This window comes from Engystomops pustulosus, chromosome 10 (assembly GCF_040894005.1).
Source record: "Engystomops pustulosus chromosome 10, aEngPut4.maternal, whole genome shotgun sequence".
In the NCBI taxonomy this organism is placed as follows: Eukaryota; Metazoa; Chordata; class Amphibia; order Anura; family Leptodactylidae; genus Engystomops; species Engystomops pustulosus.
In genome coordinates this window covers 14,787,883-14,806,619 of record NC_092420.1, presented here as the reverse complement: position 1 = coordinate 14,806,619, position 18,737 = coordinate 14,787,883, and positions in this window count along the sequence as shown.

Here is an 18,737-nt window from a genome sequence, read left to right as displayed (position 1 = left end):
TAATCACACACCATTAAACTAGTACCCACCTCAGGTAGGGTATGGAATTTCCACGATTTCCCCTTAGGAAGAAGTCACGGGAAAGGGAAAAAAGAGAAGAGTCATATTTGCCTCAGATCGGTCAAGTTTGGAGGCTACAGGGGGCGGAAGTCACTTCACACAACCCCATCTTTGGTTCTATAATACCTAGGTGTGTGTATTTCTGGTTCTGTAGCTCATATAACCACAAGCCTGTGGTATGAAAGATGAGATTCTTATCCTTAATACGACACCAGCAGCATGTTTCTAGATAATATAGAACTGAAGATAGGGGCGTCTGAATTGACTCTCCCCATGAAGCGTCTAAACTTGACTCATTTCAGGCAAATTTGACTCTTTTCTGCTCATTTGCATATGAACTTGGAGGTGATTTTTATAGGTAAATTACACATAAAATTCTAGAAAGGCCTTCAATGTTCTAGTGAGGCCTCTATTTTTAGTGAGTTTCATGGCGTTGTGACCCCCGGAGATGTGACATGTATAATATTAAGGTATATTAGTGCACCCCTATGTGAGAATCTTATTGCCTACAATGTAATTACTATGTATCAGGTGTCTTATTGTATCCAAATGCATAATTCTAGGCAGCATTGACTTTCTGCAGCAAACCACGAAACACACGAGCCGCTTGTATGACAGTGAAATATTGGTTCAATTTCAGCAGTTTCGGGGAAGGTGACATCAGCAGCCGGCAAATATTCGTTTATTTTCTCTAACCTGAAAAAAAATGATTTACTGAGCAAATTCTTTGTTGTTAGATTTCTATAAACCTTGTTAAACAGTCTCGTGAATCAGACTTCCAAAAATCCATGTACCGGACAACAGATTCATATAGCAAGAGTCTGAGGACTGGATTGTGTGACATCACATATAGGGGCGTGACTACAGTGGTAGCGGGCATAGCGGCTGCTATGGGGCCCGCAGTAACAGGGGGCCCCGTCAGCTGACCTAAAACTAAAGAATGGAGGATGTGCACCATTATATACATATTATGCTGTATGTTTTACAGTATCTGTCTATGGTGTATGATGTATACATATCGTATGTGTGTATATATGCTATACGTCAGTGTATGGCACTTTATGTGTGTATGTGATGTGTACATTCTCTATATGTGTGTAAGAGTGTATAAATGTGTGTGTGCATGTGAAGAACTGTATGTTAATGTATAAAGGTATATAAATGTGTATATATATATATATATATGAGTGTAATATGTATATTTTTAAGCAGGAAGGGGGCCCCAATCAGAAATCTGCTATGGGGCCCTGCCTCTCCTAGTTACGCCAATGATTCACATATCTATCCAGGAAGACCCCTTTAAAGGTCCTCACTAAGGATTCTGAGGGACGCTGGGCAGGAGACTTTTGGGTGTCCTATTGTCTACAGATGCAGTCGCAGAACAAGGCTCTGCTCAAGAATTAGATCTGACTATGCAAAACCGAGGCTCGAGCAGATAACGTAACAAATATTATATTATAGATCATTTGCACAGTAATGATAGCAGATGATAAGACGGGGGAGTTACCTTACATGAACTCATCTACACTGGGAGATAATACACTGCTGTCATAAGTATCTGCACCTTCCACATATCCTCTGTGCGTCACAATAATAGGTTTCCGGTTTTAAAGGAACACTACAGTCCAGGGGTGTAACTAGGAGAGGCAAGGTCCCCAGACTTCTAAATGGGCCCCCATATTTGTATACTGACACGTAAGTTACAATCACACATATTTATATACCGCATAATCATAGATACAGTGTATATACACCATTTCTATACACATCACCATATACAGACATACAGAATACATATACACACATATCCAGCATATACACACCCAATACCCCAGATGCTGGGCCCCCCAGAAACTGTGGGCCCCATAGCAGCTGCTATCGCTGCTACCCCTGTAGTTACGCCCCCGATTTATTCAATTCTACCATGTGCTGGGCCGGATGGGAGGAGCAGGACTTTAAGTTTTAGGAAAACAGTGGGAATGAGTCTTGCTCCTCCCTTTAGGCCCTGCACCGTGTATTATTTAATGACTTGAGTGTTTCTTTAAATGGGTTGTGTCAAAGCTAATATTATATGTATCCCCTTTCCAAATATGATGAGATCTGTGATGTCACGGGGTAACACATAGTGGCCCAGATTTATCAATAGTGTGTACTCATCATGTCCGTCGCTCCAGTTTCCCGCAACCCAGTCTGTCCGAGCTGCGCTCCATTTGTTTACAGGGCCCAAAACCCCGCTCCCACAACTTCTGGATGGCCAGGCACACCCACCCGTCCCCTATCAGCACTGTATCAAGCTGGAGGGACAGCCCGTCAGCTACATTTTTATAACACTCGGACAACCCCCTTAATCCGTGGCATATATGTGTTTGCAACAGGGAAAAAGGCCAACAGTTTCAGAGTGGCGAGACCCCATGGGCCTCACAATCTAATCCACCTACCTGTATGTTTTGGGGTGTGGGAGGAAACCGGAAGACCCGGAGGAAACCCCCGCAAACACAGAGAGTACATACAAACTCTTTGCAGATGTGTACTATAAGATTCATCGAATTGTAGAAAACCTGTTAGGGAACCCAGTTTCCTAAAAGGTGGAGGGTCCCAAAAGCAAGGAAGTTGTCACCAATGAAATGGACATGTTGGGTTACATGGATGATGGCAGACGCCCCTGCTCTATGTAGTAAGAGGTAAAGTGGTGGAGAACAATAGGGTGCTGCACAGGATATGTACAGACGTGTTCCACTTATCATACTTATACAGAAGAGAATGGCTGATCAATCCTACAGGATGTAAGCAAACAATAGGCCATAGAGCCGGGGCCCCTGGGAATAGGGCTGAGAACTGATTGATCTTTAACAAAATGCTCTTTAGTACTGGAAAACTTTGTTCTGTCGCCCTCAAGAAAAGAAAACAATAACCAAAATGTCAATCAATGGGCCGTCCCAACATGAAATCTCCAAATTATTGCAGAGATCCCAAAAAAACACAATTAGGAATTTATTTTATAGTATGGCGCCCCCTGGTGTTCATAGACTATGGCAGTGTGTACGTCCACAAGAGTGCTGGTGGACACACATCCCCTCTACCCCTAGAGTCAGGTCTTTGCTTAGTGATAATTTTCCGATAGGAATATCTTCCTGCCCTGCTTTTTGGAAAGCAGTAGAGTCTCTGTATAGCAGTCTCTGTATTACATGATGGTATAGAAGAGAACACTCCATTTGCTGGGGAAGTAATAAGGAACTATATTGGCAGCTTATAAGGAGACTAATTCTGTCCAGAGCTTATTCCCAGCAGCACCATGGAAGCTCAGGAGATTCCTACATACCGAATATACAGCCACTACTAAGTGGAGCTCAGGAGATTACTACATACGGTATATACAGCCACCACTAGGGGGAGCTCAGGAGATTACTACATACTGTATATACAGCCACCACTAGGGGGAGCTCAGGAGATTACTACATTCTGTATATTCAGCCACCACTAGGAGGAGCTCAGGAGATTACTACATACTGTATATACAGCCACTACTAAGTGGAGCTCAGGAGATTACTTCATACTGTATATATAGCCACTACTAAGTGGAGCTCAGGAGATTACTATATACTGTATATACAGCCACCACTAGGGGGAGCTCAGGAGATTACTACATACTGTATATACAGCCACCACTAGGGGGAGCTCAGGAGATTACTACATACTGTATATACAGCCACCACTAGGAGGAGCTCAGGAGATTACTACATACTGTATATACAGCCACTACTAAGTGGAGCTCAGGAGATTACTACATACTGTATATATAGCCACTACTAAGTGGAGCTCAGGAGATTACTATATACTGTATATACAGCCACTACTAAGTGGAGCTCAGGAGATTACTACATACTGTATATATAGCCACTACTAAGTGGAGCTCAGGAGATTACTACATACTGTATATTACTGTATATATAGCCACTACTAAGTGGAGCTCAGGAGATTACTACATACTGTATATACAGCCACCACTAGGGGGAGTTTAGGAGATTGCTACATACTGTATATACAGCCACCACAAGGGGGAGTTTAGGAGATTACCGCATACTGTATATATAGCCACCACTAGGGGAGCTCATTAGATTACTACATACTGTATATATAGCCACCACTAGGAGAAGCTCAGGAGATTACTACATTCTGTATATTCAGCCACCACTAGGGGGAGCTCAGGAGATTACTACATACTGTATATACAGCCACCACTAAGGGGAGCTCAGGAGATTACTACATACTGTATATACAACCACCATTAAGGGGGAGCTCAGGAGATTACTAGATACTGTATATACAGCCACCACTAGGGGGAGCTCAGGAGATTACTACATACTGTATATACAGCCACCACTAGGGGGAGCTCAGGAGATTACTACATACTGTATATACAGCCACCACTAGGGGGAGCTCAGGAGATTACTACATACCGTATATACAGCCACTACTAAGTGGAGCTCAGGAGATTACTATATACTGTATAAACAGCCACCACTAAGTAAGCTTAGTGTATTACTACATACAGCATATGCAGTCATCACTAGAGGGAGCTCTGGATATTACTACATACTATATATACAGCCACCACTAGGAAGTGCTCTGGATTTTACCACATATTCTATATACAGCCAACACTATGGGGAGCACAGAGGATTACTACATAGTGTATATACACCACCACTAGAAGGAGTTCAGGAAATTACTAGATACAGTACACACAGCCATCACTAGGGAGAATTCAGGAGATTACTAGATACATTACATACAACCGCCACCAGAGGAGCTCAGGAGATTACTAGATATAGTATACACAACCACCACTAGGAGATGAGGAGATTACTATATAATGGGGCACATTTACTAAGAACAGTGCAGCATGTACTATGTGCAGTTTGCCTGAAAAGAACATGAAAAGTCAGACAGAAAACTGGTGCAAGGGTCTTAGTAAATGTACCCCAATGTATAGACAATGTATAGCCACCACTAGGGGAGCACAGAAGATTACTACATACTGTATATACAGCAACCATTAGGATGAGCTCAGGAGATTAATTGTTACTGTATATTCAACCACTACTAGGGGGAGCACAAAGGATTACTACATCCTGTATATACAGCCACCATTAGGGGGAGTTCCGGAGATTAATACATATTGGGGCACATTTACTTACCCGGTCCATTCGCGTTTCAGCGGCGGCTTCTCTGAAGAGCGTTCAGGTCTTCCGGCGATTCATCAAGGTCCTGCGCCCAATGTCCACCAGGTGGCGCTGCTGCGCCGATGTCCGCAGAGATGCCCGGGAGTTCATCGGCTTCAACGTGGTGCATGTGAGTATGGCCCGTGTGACCATTTTTTTTTTAAATGCGGCAGTTTTTCCGAATCCGTCGGGTTACCGTTCGGCCACGCCCCCCGATTTCCGTCGCGTGCATGCCAGCGCCAATGCGCCACAATCCGATCGCATGCGCCAAAATCCTGGGGCCATTCAGGGAAAATCGGCGCAAATCGGAAATATTCGGGTAACACGTCGGGAAAACGCGAATCGGGCCCTTAGTAAATGACCCCCATTGTATATACAGCCACCACTAGGGGGAGCTCAGGAGATTAATACATACTGTATATACAACCACCACTAGGGGGAGCACAAAGGATTACTACATCCTGTATATACAGCCACCACTAGGGGGAGCACAAAGGATTACTACATCCTGTATATACAGCCACCACTAGGGGGAGCTCAGGAGATTATTACATACTGTATATACAGCCACCACTAGGGGGAGCTCAGGAGATTACTACATACTGTATATACAGCCACCACTAGGGGGAGCTCAGGAGATTACTACATTCTGTATATTCAGCCACCACTAGGAGGAGCTCAGGAGATTACTACATACTGTATATACAGCCACTACTAAGTGGAGCTCAGGAGATTACTTCATACTGTATATATAGCCACTACTAAGTGGAGCTCAGGAGATTACTATATACTGTATATACAGCCACCACTAGGGGGAGCTCAGGAGATTACTACATACTGTATATACAGCCACCACTAGGGGGAGCTCAGGAGATTACTACATACTGTATATACAGCCACCACTAGGAGGAGCTCAGGAGATTACTACATACTGTATATACAGCCACTACTAAGTGGAGCTCAGGAGATTACTACATACTGTATATATAGCCACTACTAAGTGGAGCTCAGGAGATTACTATATACTGTATATACAGCCACTACTAAGTGGAGCTCAGGAGATTACTACATACTGTATATATAGCCACTATTAAGTGGAGCTCAGGAGATTACTACATACTGTATATTACTGTATATATAGCCACTACTAAGTGGAGCTCAGGAGATTACTACATACTGTATATACAGCCACCACTAGGGGGAGTTTAGGAGATTGCTACATACTGTATATACAGCCACCACAAGGGGGAGCTTAGGAGATTACCGCATACTGTATATATAGCCACCACTAGGGGAGCTCATTAGATTACTACATACTGTATATATAGCCACCACTAGGAGAAGCTCAGGAGATTACTACATTCTGTATATTCAGCCACCACTAGGGGGAGCTCAGGAGATTACTACATACTGTATATACAGCCACCACTAGGGGGAGCTCAGGAGATTACTACATACTGTATATACAGCCACCACTAAGGGGAGCTCAGGAGATTACTACATACTGTATATACAACCACCATTAAGGGGGAGCTCAGGAGATTACTAGATACTGTATATACAGCCACCACTAGGGGGAGCTCAGGAGATTACTACATACTGTATATACAGCCACCACTAGGGGGAGCTCAGGAGATTACTACATACTGTATATACAGCCACCACTAGGGGGAGCTCAGGAGATTACTACATACCGTATATACAGCCACTACTAAGTGGAGCTCAGGAGATTACTATATACTGTATAAACAGCCACCACTAAGTAAGCTTAGTGTATTACTACATACAGCATATGCAGTCATCACTAGAGGGAGCTCTGGATATTACTACATACTATATATACAGCCACCACTAGGAAGTGCTCTGGATTTTACCACATATTCTATATACAGCCAACACTATGGGGAGCACAGAGGATTACTACATAGTGTATATACACCACCACTAGAAGGAGTTCAGGAAATTACTAGATACAGTACACACAGCCATCACTAGGGAGAATTCAGGAGATTACTAGATACATTACATACAACCGCCACCAGAGGAGCTCAGGAGATTACTAGATATAGTATACACAACCACCACTAGGAGATGAGGAGATTACTATATAATGGGGCACATTTACTAAGAACAGTGCAGCATGTACTATGTGCAGTTTGCCTGAAAAGAACATGAAAAGTCAGACAGAAAACTGGTGCAAGGGTCTTAGTAAATGTACCCCAATGTATAGACAATGTATAGCCACCACTAGGGGAGCACAGAAGATTACTACATACTGTATATACAGCAACCATTAGGATGAGCTCAGGAGATTAATTGTTACTGTATATTCAACCACTACTAGGGGGAGCACAAAGGATTACTACATCCTGTATATACAGCCACCATTAGGGGGAGTTCCGGAGATTAATACATATTGGGGCACATTTACTTACCCGGTCCATTCGCGTTTCAGCGGCGGCTTCTCTGAAGAGCGTTCAGGTCTTCCGGCGATTCATCAAGGTCCTGCGCCCAATGTCCACCAGGTGGCGCTGCTGCGCCGATGTCCGCAGAGATGCCCGGGAGTTCATCGGCTTCAACGTGGTGCATGTGAGTATGGCCCGTGTGACCATTTTTTTTTTTTAAATGCGGCAGTTTTTCCGAATCCGTCGGGTTACCGTTCGGCCACGCCCCCCGATTTCCGTCGCGTGCATGCCAGCGCCAATGCGCCACAATCCGATCGCATGCGCCAAAATCCTGGGGCCATTCAGGGAAAATCGGCGCAAATCGGAAATATTCGGGTAACACGTCGGGAAAACGCGAATCGGGCCCTTAGTAAATGACCCCCATTGTATATACAGCCACCACTAGGGGGAGCTCAGGAGATTAATACATACTGTATATACAACCACCACTAGGGGGAGCACAAAGGATTACTACATCCTGTATATACAGCCACCACTAGGGGGAGCACAAAGGATTACTACATCCTGTATATACAGCCACCACTAGGGGGAGCTCAGGAGATTATTACATACTGTATATACAGCCACCACTAGGGGGAGCTCAGGAGATTACTACATTCTGGGGCACATTTACCAAGGGTCCGAATCGTGTTTTTCCGTGGGGTTTTCAGAATTTTACCGTTTTGTGGCAAATTGCCCCGGGTTTTTGGCGCACGCTATCGGATTGTGTCGCAACGGTGCCGGGTTGCATGCAACGAAAAAGGGTGGGTGTGGGCGTCGGAAAACCTGACGGATTCAGAAAAACCGCGCTATTTTAAAAAAAAGTGTCGCTTGACGCACACTTACATGCACCAGGAATAGGATGGTGAACTCCGGCGGACCTCGGCGCAACAACAACACTTGGTGGACATCGGGCGCACGACCTTAGTGAATCGCCGGAAGACTCGAATCCTCATCGGAGAACGCGCCGCTGGATCGCGACAGGACCGGGTTGTATATACTGGTGGTAACATACAGAATGTGGAACTGTAATATAAATAGTGGAGCAGCACTGTGAGCAGAGAGATCAGGGTCCTAACCAGGGTGAAGACTTCAACAGACCCCACTTTGCATCAGGAGAGCTGCTTCTCTGTGTGCTCTTTGCATGATGTAGGACTATTATACGGGGCCATAGACACTATGGATTTATACAGCTGCTGTATGAGGTTATCAATATACCGACATTGAATATGTCATGAATTGAGACATGACCTTAGGACACGGAAGACACCACTGACTACAGACAATCACATGCCTTATAGAAGCCTATTACAGTATTTAGGGTATAAACCTTCAAGAGGAAATTAGGGGTTTTGGACCACTAGCCTGATACAATTTTATAAGAATTGTAACTAGACAGAATAAGCAGCTGCTCGGCACAGGAGCCTAAGGTGTCCATAAGGGGTCCCTTCCGCGTATGAGAATGGTATTATAAATATTGCTCTCTAGTTGGTTGGACTGGGGTGGACTTTTGCATTGGGCTCATCATCTTCACCTTCTTCACCATCATCTGTATCTAGTCCCGGCCGGTGCCGGCTCATACATAAAGGGAGTGGAAACGTAATCATCACCATGGAGGATTCTGCATACTGTACAAATTGGCAGTGATTGTGCGGCAGCTGTGGGCCGGCGTCCTGTCACATACTGCACCCGTCTTCTTCCATCAGCTCTCCTCTCTCCCGTAACCATAGGCCATCCCTTATTTACACAGTAGGGATTCATGTGCCGTCTCTAGACTTCCATAATCTTCCAGCACGATGTTATAAATCTGCTTTATATTCCAGCCAGCTTTCCTAGAAGTATTGTGCCTAGAGCGGGAAGGAGGGAGATGTGTAAGGCTACAGCCTGGACTTCCTTCTATACATAGACTGATATACGGACATCATTTACAGAGGGGATCGCTAAAGGGATAATAAGACGCTTCTTGGCAATCAAATGCTAATTCTGTCTTGTTAATATTAGGCATTATAGGGGTCATTATTCCCATCATAGAGGAGTACACACTGGCGGATTAAGTAAGTGAAAGCTCTGGACTTTTTCCAAAACAAGGCTCTCTTTTCTGCTGCAGCCTTATCTCAGTCACCCTCCACATCTCTGCTTTACTTTGGCCCCCCTATCCTTGGAAGCCACTGCCTCGCTTTGCTCCCTTCTCCTTCTCTCCTCCTGTCTTGCTTTGTTCCTCTCCCCTTCTCTGCTCCTGCTTTGCTTTTTCCCTCTCTCCTTCTCCGCTTCTGCCTTGCTTTCCCCCTCCCCTTCTCTGCTCCTGTCTTGCTTCCCCCCTCCCCTTCTCTGTTCCTGCTTTGCTTCCCCCTTCCCCTTCTCTTCTTCTGCCTTGCTTCCCCCCTCCCCTTCTCTGCTCCTGCCTTGCTTCCCCCTTCCCCTTCTCTTCTTCTGCCTTGCTTCCCCCCTCCCCTTCTCCGCTTCTGCCTTGCTTCCCCCTCCCCTTCTCTGCTCCTGCCTTGCTTCCCCCCTCCCCTTCTCTGCTCCTGTCTTGCTTCCCCCCTCCCCTTCTCTGTTCCTGCTTTGCTTCCCCCTTCCCCTTCTCTTCTTCTGCCTTGCTTCCCCCCTCCCCTTCTCTGCTCCTGCCTTGCTTCCCCCTCCCCTTCTCTGCTCCTGCCTTGCTTCCCCCCTCCCCTTCTCTGCTCCTGTCTTGCTTCCCTCCTCCCCTTCTCTGCTCCTGTCTTGCTTCCCCCCTCCCCTTCTCTGCTCCTGCTTTGCTTCCCCCTTCCCCTTCTCTTCTTCTGCCTTGCTTCCCCCCTCCCCTTCTCTGCTCCTGCCTTGCTTCCCCCCTCCCCTTCTCTGCTCCTGCCTTGCTTCCCCCACCCCTTCTCTGCTCCTGCCTTGCTTCCCCCCTCCCCTTCTCTGCTCCTGCTTTGCTTCCCCCTTCCCCTTCTCTCCTCCTGCCTTGCTTACCCCTCCCCTTCTCTGCTCCTGCTTTGCTTCCCCCTTCCCCTTCTCTGCTTCTGCCTTGCTTCCCCCCTCCCCTTCTCTGCTCCTGCTTTGCTTCCCCCTTCCCCTTCTCTCCTCCTGCCTTGCTTACCCCTCCCCTTCTCTGCTCCTGCTTTGCTTCCCCCTTCGCCTTCTCTGCTTCTGCCTTGCTTCCCCCCTCCCCTTCTCTGCTCCTGCTTTGCTTCCCCCTTCCCCTTCTCTCCTTCTGCCTTGCTTCCCCCCTCCCCTTCTCTGCTTCTGCTTTGCTTCACCCTCTTTCCTCATTTTTACTGCTCCCTTGCTTCTTCTCTCTTCCCTTCTCCACCTGTGCCTTACGTTGTACTCCTCCTTTTCTCTGTTCCTGTTTTAGTTATGCTCCTGCCTTGTTTTGCATTGGTTGGGGGTTAGATTAAAAAATTGGCACTAGAACCCAGAAGGTTCAAGATATGACCTAGACCATTGTATAGGACAGGGTCTACAGGATAGAAGAGTAATAAGAAGGCCTGGTTTTCTTACATCTCTCGCCCCATGACAATCTGCAATACCCCTGCCAACGTATATGCAAGGGGGTAGTTGCAAATAGGGCCCTCTACCTGTCAGGATCCATCTGGTGAGCCTGCACATTTCACCCCAGGGATAATGCAGGGAGAAATCAGGTAATAGCAGCTGTAGCCTCTGCCTGGAAAGGCAATAGTTAAATGGGTGAAAGATCGAATCAGTTGGCTGTATTGTAAACTGGAGTGTGATGCTACCACCTGACAAGGGGGGGTATAAAACCCCTCTGCAGGGGGAGCACATGGTCCAGTCTGCTGAGTCAGAGTGAAGAGAGATTTAGTATGTAGCAAACCTTTAGTGCTGTCACAGAACCCAATCCCAGGAACTGAGTCAGGAGACTCTAACCCAGAGCTGCAGCTTCCACAGTTTGGACACATCTCCATCTCCATTATCCCAGCCTGAATCTACTACCAGGCTGGTGCTTTATTCCATCTGATCCCTGGATACGACTGTCACCACCAGGGACCTATCTTACAGACACTCTGGGTTGCCCCAGGGAGAACCAGTACATTAGCCCCGGTGGGGGATGTTGCATCTTGTAAACCCGGTGTAAATCTTGGTATTTCTCCAGCAGACACCGTCCATAAAACATCTCAGCTTATACTGTCTTCTAGAAATGTCTTCATTTTTAAAGCTGCAATTTTTCTAGATTGAGGAAAATTGTCTCCAACAGCTGCGTCTCGGACGTAATGTAGCTGTGACATCCTCGCTCCTGACTCGTGTCAGGCACATGAAAGCCAACTGCAGGGAGTCCGGGCCGACGCGTCTACTGCCTGCCAAATCCAGGGAGCGAGTCTGTGCTCAGGCCAATTAGAGGCGCTGTAGGACAAAACGGCTCCTTGTCACAGAACTGCTGTTCCCTCTCTCTTCTCTGTCACTTACAATACGAAGCGTCTATACACCATGAGGTGTGAGGTGTTAGGTACACATGGGCAGAGGGGACAAGCCACGCAAAATGCAACCAGATGATGCCATAAATTTTGTGAAAAACATACTTTGGGGCACATTTACTAAGGGTCCGTCGGACGCATTTCCGTTGGGTTTCCCGAATTTTTCCGATTTGCCCTGAATTTCCCCTGGTTTTTGGCACACGCGATCGGATTGTGGCGCATCGGCGCCGGCTTGCATGCGACACAAATTGGGGGGGTGGCCGTTGGACAACCCACGGAATTTAAAAATGAAATTGTGTCGCAAGATCAGCACTCACATGCACCGGGAAGAAGAAGGTGAACTCCGGCGGACCTCAGCGGGAATTGGATGCACGATTTTAGTGAATCGCGGCAGCTCTGAATCCTCGTCGGACATTCCGGATCGGCGGCGTCAATCGGAAAGGTAAGTAAATGTGCCCCATTGTGTCAAGTTTTCCAAGTGTTAGTTTTTAAACATTTTATGACTTGTAGAAAGAAAGGACGTAGCTTAAATCAAAGAGGTGGGGCTCTACATAAAGGGGCGGAGGTTGAAAAATGTATGCGCCATGTTTACCAAGTGTTTAAAAAATAGGGCGTGACTTTGCAAGAGAAAGGGCTTGCTTAAATGTCACCCATAATTACTTGGTGCATTATGACGGCACATCTGCAAAGAGTTTGTATGTTCTCTCCGTGTTTGTGTGGGTTTCCTCCGGGTCCTCCGGTTTCCTCCCACACTCCAAAAACATACTGGTAGGTTGTTTAGATTGTGAGCCCCATGGGGACAGGGACCAAGCATAGTACAGGTGAATGGTGGGAGTAGTATTAGTGATACTTATCTATGATCGGCCTATTTATTGGGGGGGAATAGGCTTGTAAATAAAGTGATCCAAAAGAGTAGGCGAGTTCATCCTTCTGGGAAAGCTGGGTGACAGCCATGCTGTGGGGAAGTTGATGGGGCTCAGTATGTGGTTTCTTATCAGTTCATCCTGATCCCAGGCCTCCATCCTCTTCCATGATTTTATCCTTTGCTCATTGTGCATGTAGGAAGCCGGGATTTTGGGATTATTGCATGGTGTGAATGGAGCCGCTTCCTCTGCATCACCTCCGATGCCGCTGATTATTCAGACCCGTCACTGCTTATCCCTGCGGTAACTTACTCTGCACCAGATATCAGCCGAGCAGCGTCACCAGTATAAAGTCTCTTCATCTTTTGGCCTAAAACAAACAAACAAAAAAAAACGGAGACTAAAAAAACATATTTGTTTTTATTAAAAGGATCTGTCAGCTCTTATACAACTGCAGCCAGTGTTATGTATTGTCCCTGGAGAGATGTGTAATCAAACCTTTATGTATGTTATTAGTAGTAGCAGCAGGACTGTTATATATGGATTTATATTCCAGGTTTGCAGTTTCTCCAAATGCACTGGGGGCGTGTCCTCACACTGCTGTGCTCTGTGCTTTCTGCAGACAGCATTCGATATTGTTCCTGGAGATTGGCGTATTCATACATTTGTGTATGTTGTTAGTAGCAGAGGGACTGTTAAAAATGCATTCATATTCTAAGATTATATTTTCTCCATGTACTCAGGGGTGTGTCCTCACACTGCTGTGCTGTTAGCTCTCTGCAGGCAGTAAAAGTATAATTATAGCTTTGTGAATGTTGTTAGTAGCAGGAGCAAGTTATATTCAAGGATTGTAGATTTTGCACAGGAGGTGTATCCTCTCAATGCTGTGCTCTGTTCTCTCTGCAGATCGTTACCTATTCTTAACCAATAGCCTGCTACAACCTTTACACAGAGGAAAAAGCTTTTACCCCTCAAGAGGAGGGGAGAGAAAGGACCAACTACGAGGATGCATATAAAACACAAAGTCTTTATTTATAGTATTTTACATAAAAGTTACAATAAAAACATAAAGTGGTGGTGTACAGAAAAATGCGGAGCAATCCAATCTGGACAGGATGGAGTAATATGAGTTAAGAAAAGAAACAGCCTGGGTGTGAAATGAGCCCAATGGATATGGACTGACTATTGGTCAATAGTATTTGTGGAAAAAACCAGGTGGTAATTAACATAAAGGTAGTGTTTCATCTTACCAGGCGATGTGAGTGTTAGAGGTTCACCTGTCCAGGGAGGATCGCGTCCCCGACGTACGTTTCGGCTCACGCCTTCGTCTGGGGGTGGCATATTGGCGCGCGAAGAAAACTCCACGCCAAGCCCTCCTAATACCAAAGGAAAAGGAGAAAGCCCCAGATCTGGTAAGATTTGTTACAAGTTACAATTCACAATGGCATCAAATGCGCCAAATTCTGGCAAGATACTGGCCAATTTTATTGGGGGATCCAATAATAGGTAAATATGTCACACCCTACCCATCAGTAACAGCTCGTAGAGCACAAAATCTACGAGATATCCTTGTCCGAAGTCATTACACATCAGGAAAAACAGGGACCATTTTTGGGGCAGATCGACCAATAAGTGGTTGTAAACCCTGCGGCGGTTGTGTCGCATGCCCCAATGTGGAACAGGCAAATACATTCACGGACTCCTCAGGAAGCAAAGTATATAAAATCTTGCACAGCATTTCATGCAAATCTAAAGCTGTAATATACTACGCCACATGCCCATGTAATTTGATCTACATTGGGTTAACAAGCCGTGCCATGAAGATACGCATCAGGGAGCATGTGCGCGATATAAAAGCCACATTAGGAAGTGATGCAGATTTTGAGGGCAAACCAGTGGCACTCCACTTTAAGGCGAAACATAACTCCGACCCAAATCTCTTGAGGGTACGGGGTATCGACAAAATCGATCTAGGCATCAGAGGAGGTCCGATCCAGAAGGTTCTAGCGCAGCGAGAAACCAGATGGATCTGGACCCTAAACACCCTTAAACCTAGAGGACTAAACGAAACCATTAGTTTTGCTCCATTTCTCCAATAGGCTACATTCCTTCTCCCAATACCTCCAACCATAATTAACCAAATATTTCTGCTGTGTTCATGCTATACATTCACACTCTGGCGTCTTAACAACACCAGTTTTAATTACTTTGTTTTTAACTGTTATGTTTCTCCATTTCTATATATTTTTTAGCTATTCTTTATCACCCTGATTCAACATGATTCACTAAGGACAATGAACCTTCAAGCCAAGATGCCCCTCGGACAGAACATCTATGACCAACCATGGTTGACGTAAACATCAGATGTCCAACCTTGGTCTTGATACTAATATACTAACCTCTTCTTTTCACAGGTCCTAATCAGTTGCCATACCTAATTGGTGCAATTTTTTTGCACCGGGCACGAACAATATTTTCTTTTTTTCTTTCATGCGCATGTTACTAATGTCCATCACACGATACTATAATCACTCCTCCCTTCCTCACCACTCCCTCACTTTCTCACTTCCACACCCTATCCCCCACCTTTTTTCCTCACCCTCTCTCCATATAATATAAATTAACATAACAATTTTTTGGCTGCACACTGTACCATATGTAATATGAACATCAATTGCCACAACAGTGACATCTAAGTACAGGCAATATATTAGACGTATATTGGTTATATTAAGTACAATCTATGTATTGATTTTATTTTATTAATACTGTATTTGCATTTAACTATGCTATATGAGTCATGATATACACATATATCAATATCCGTTTGCAATGTGTCTGTATCAAGAAAAGTCTCTATGTATGATATATTTGCTTGCCTCGATGTCATGTTTACTACATGGTATCATGGTATCTACCTCATATGTATCTTTATCCTGCATTTTTTTCTATATATAATTGAAGGAATAACTATGATATGCATCATCCATTTATGTATACAAATTTCAGGAATAATTATGTTATCTATTATATGGCTTAAATCCATCTTATGCACTAAGCACTTTATATTGTGGCAATAATGCTAACAACCTTTTATTTTGCACATATGTACTTTATCTATGTAGCACCCTCGATAATCTAGCGCATGTTCCCCATAGACAATGTTTAGGTCCTGCAGTTTCTATCTAGACGCAAGTTGCGCATCCCTACGATACCTGATCATACCCGATCATGTGACAATGTGTCACATGATCGTAGATGCCGCAAATACATCCCACTGAGACACAGGCTGTGCACTCTCGCGATATCGGGTCACGTGACCGCGAATCCGGGTCACGTGACCGCGATATTAGGTCACGTGACCGCGGGCACTGTCAAAACACAGCATCATGGGATGCACAGACGCGTCGTCACGTGCAACTTTCCCTGAAGCTCATTGGTCCATTCTTCCTTTATATACTGGTCCCAGGCAGGGTAGACGCCACCCCCAGACGAAGGCGTGAGCCGAAACGTACGTCGGGGACGCGATCCTCCCTGGACAGGTGAACCTCTAACACTCACATCGCCTGGTAAGATGAAACACTACCTTTATGTTAATTACCACCTGGTTTTTTCCACAAATACTATTGACCAATAGTCAGTCCATATCCATTGGGCTCATTTCACACCCAGGCTGTTTCTTTTCTTAACTCATATTACTCCATCCTGTCCAGATTGGATTGCTCCGCATTTTTCTGTACACCACCACTTTATGTTTTTATTGTAACTTTTATGTAAAATACTATAAATAAAGACTTTGGGGGTCATTTACTAAGGGCCCGAATCGCGTTTTCCCGACGTGTTACCCGAATATTTCCGATTTGCGCCGATTGTACCTGAATTGCCCCGGGATTGTGTCGCACGCGATCGGATTGTGGCGCATCGGCGCCGGCATGCGCGCGACGGAAATCGGGGGGCGTGGCCGAACGAAAACCCGACGTATTCGGAAAAACCGCCGCATTTAAAAACCGAAAAAGTGTCGCTTGGTGACCGCTTACCTTCACCTGGTCCGAGGTGGTGCATTCCGGCGCGTGGAGATGATTTTCAGCGCAGCAGCGCCACCTGGTGGACGGCGGAGGAACTGCCTTCATGAATCCCGGCCGGACCCGTATCCAGAGCAGAGAACGCGCCGCTGGATCGCGAATGGGCCGGGTAAGTAAATTTGCCCCTTTGTGTTTTATATGCATCCTCGTAGTTGGTCCTTTCTCTCCCCTCCTCTTGAGGGGTAAAAGCTTTTTCCTATATTGTTCATTTAGGACCACTGTGTTATTAGTGAGGGGCGACCGTACAGTGTGCCTTACAATTGGCCCCGGTATACACATTTTGGGGACTATTTCCCCAGAACCCCACTACCTGTATCCAATTTCCTATCAACCTTTACACAGAGTAGACGATAGTGACTTTGGAGTGGCTCACTTCAGAGAGCACAGCAGTGTGAGTACACTCCCTATGTTATAATAGAACTATTAGGACATGTTCTTTTGGACCTTTTTTGGTCCAAAACTCTGTGCTGCTTAAAAACAAACCAGGGATGGATAATACTAATGGACCCCATTGACTACAGTGTCCATTATTTCATGCAGATCATGGTCAGAGCTTGCAAATTCCTGTATTTTCAAATTCGGTTTTCGTGCAGCCACCACTAGGGGGAGCTTCGGAGCTTACTGCATACTGTTAATACATTGAACTCTATAATAACACAGTACAAAGTAAGCTCATGACTTCCCTCTGGTGGTGGCTACAGGTAATCAGAATGTTTGAAGCTTCGTCTACATAGGATATTCGGAGATCTGCAACAAAAACATGGAGCACCATACACAATATTACAAAATTAATAAGTCGAAAATTCTTAACCAAATTAGGTTTCCTATTTTAGCTCTGCACTAGAATGCAAGCTATTTTTCCCTGTTATCAGTCAGAATGATGACTACAGTGTTAGTGAAGAACCACATTTACCCCCATTGCTGCCTGTGTAGCGCCAGTACTCTATATGTAGCTGTTGTGTATTATTTACCTAGAAAGCTCATAAACGCTGCCCCCTACAGGTCTCATCCCCCGGGACCCTTCCTCCACCTCCGCATTTCAATGCTCAGCTGAACACTTCATAAAGCTCATTACAATGAAGATTCCATGAAATTGGAAAGTAAAAACACTCAGCCCAGAAGCCATTGTGCGAATGTAAATGTGGATAATGATCTTATGGCGTTCGGTATTTAGAGTAAATATTTCGGCTCATGCAGGAGAGCGATGGTGGGGATCAGCTCGATGACTGTATCATGATATCAGCTCGGATTAAAGGACGCTGCCTTCATATAAGGAGATAAAATACTGTGCTGTGCCTATATAAATACAGGATAGGAGTAGTAGTACTGTGCTGTGCCCATATATACAGGATTGGAGTAGTAGTACTGTGCTGTGCCCATATACAGGATAAGAGTAGTAGTACTGTGCTGTGCCCATATATACAGGATAGGAGTAGTAGTACTATGCTGTGCCCATATATACAGGATAGGAGTAGTAGTACTGTGATGTGCCCATATACAGGATAAGAGTAGTAGTACTGTGCTGTGCCCATATACAGGATAAGAGTAGTAGTACTGTGCTGTGCCCATATATACAGGATAGGAGCAGCTGTACTGTGCTGTGCCCATATATACAGGATAGGAGTGGTAGTACTGTGATGTGCCCATATACAGG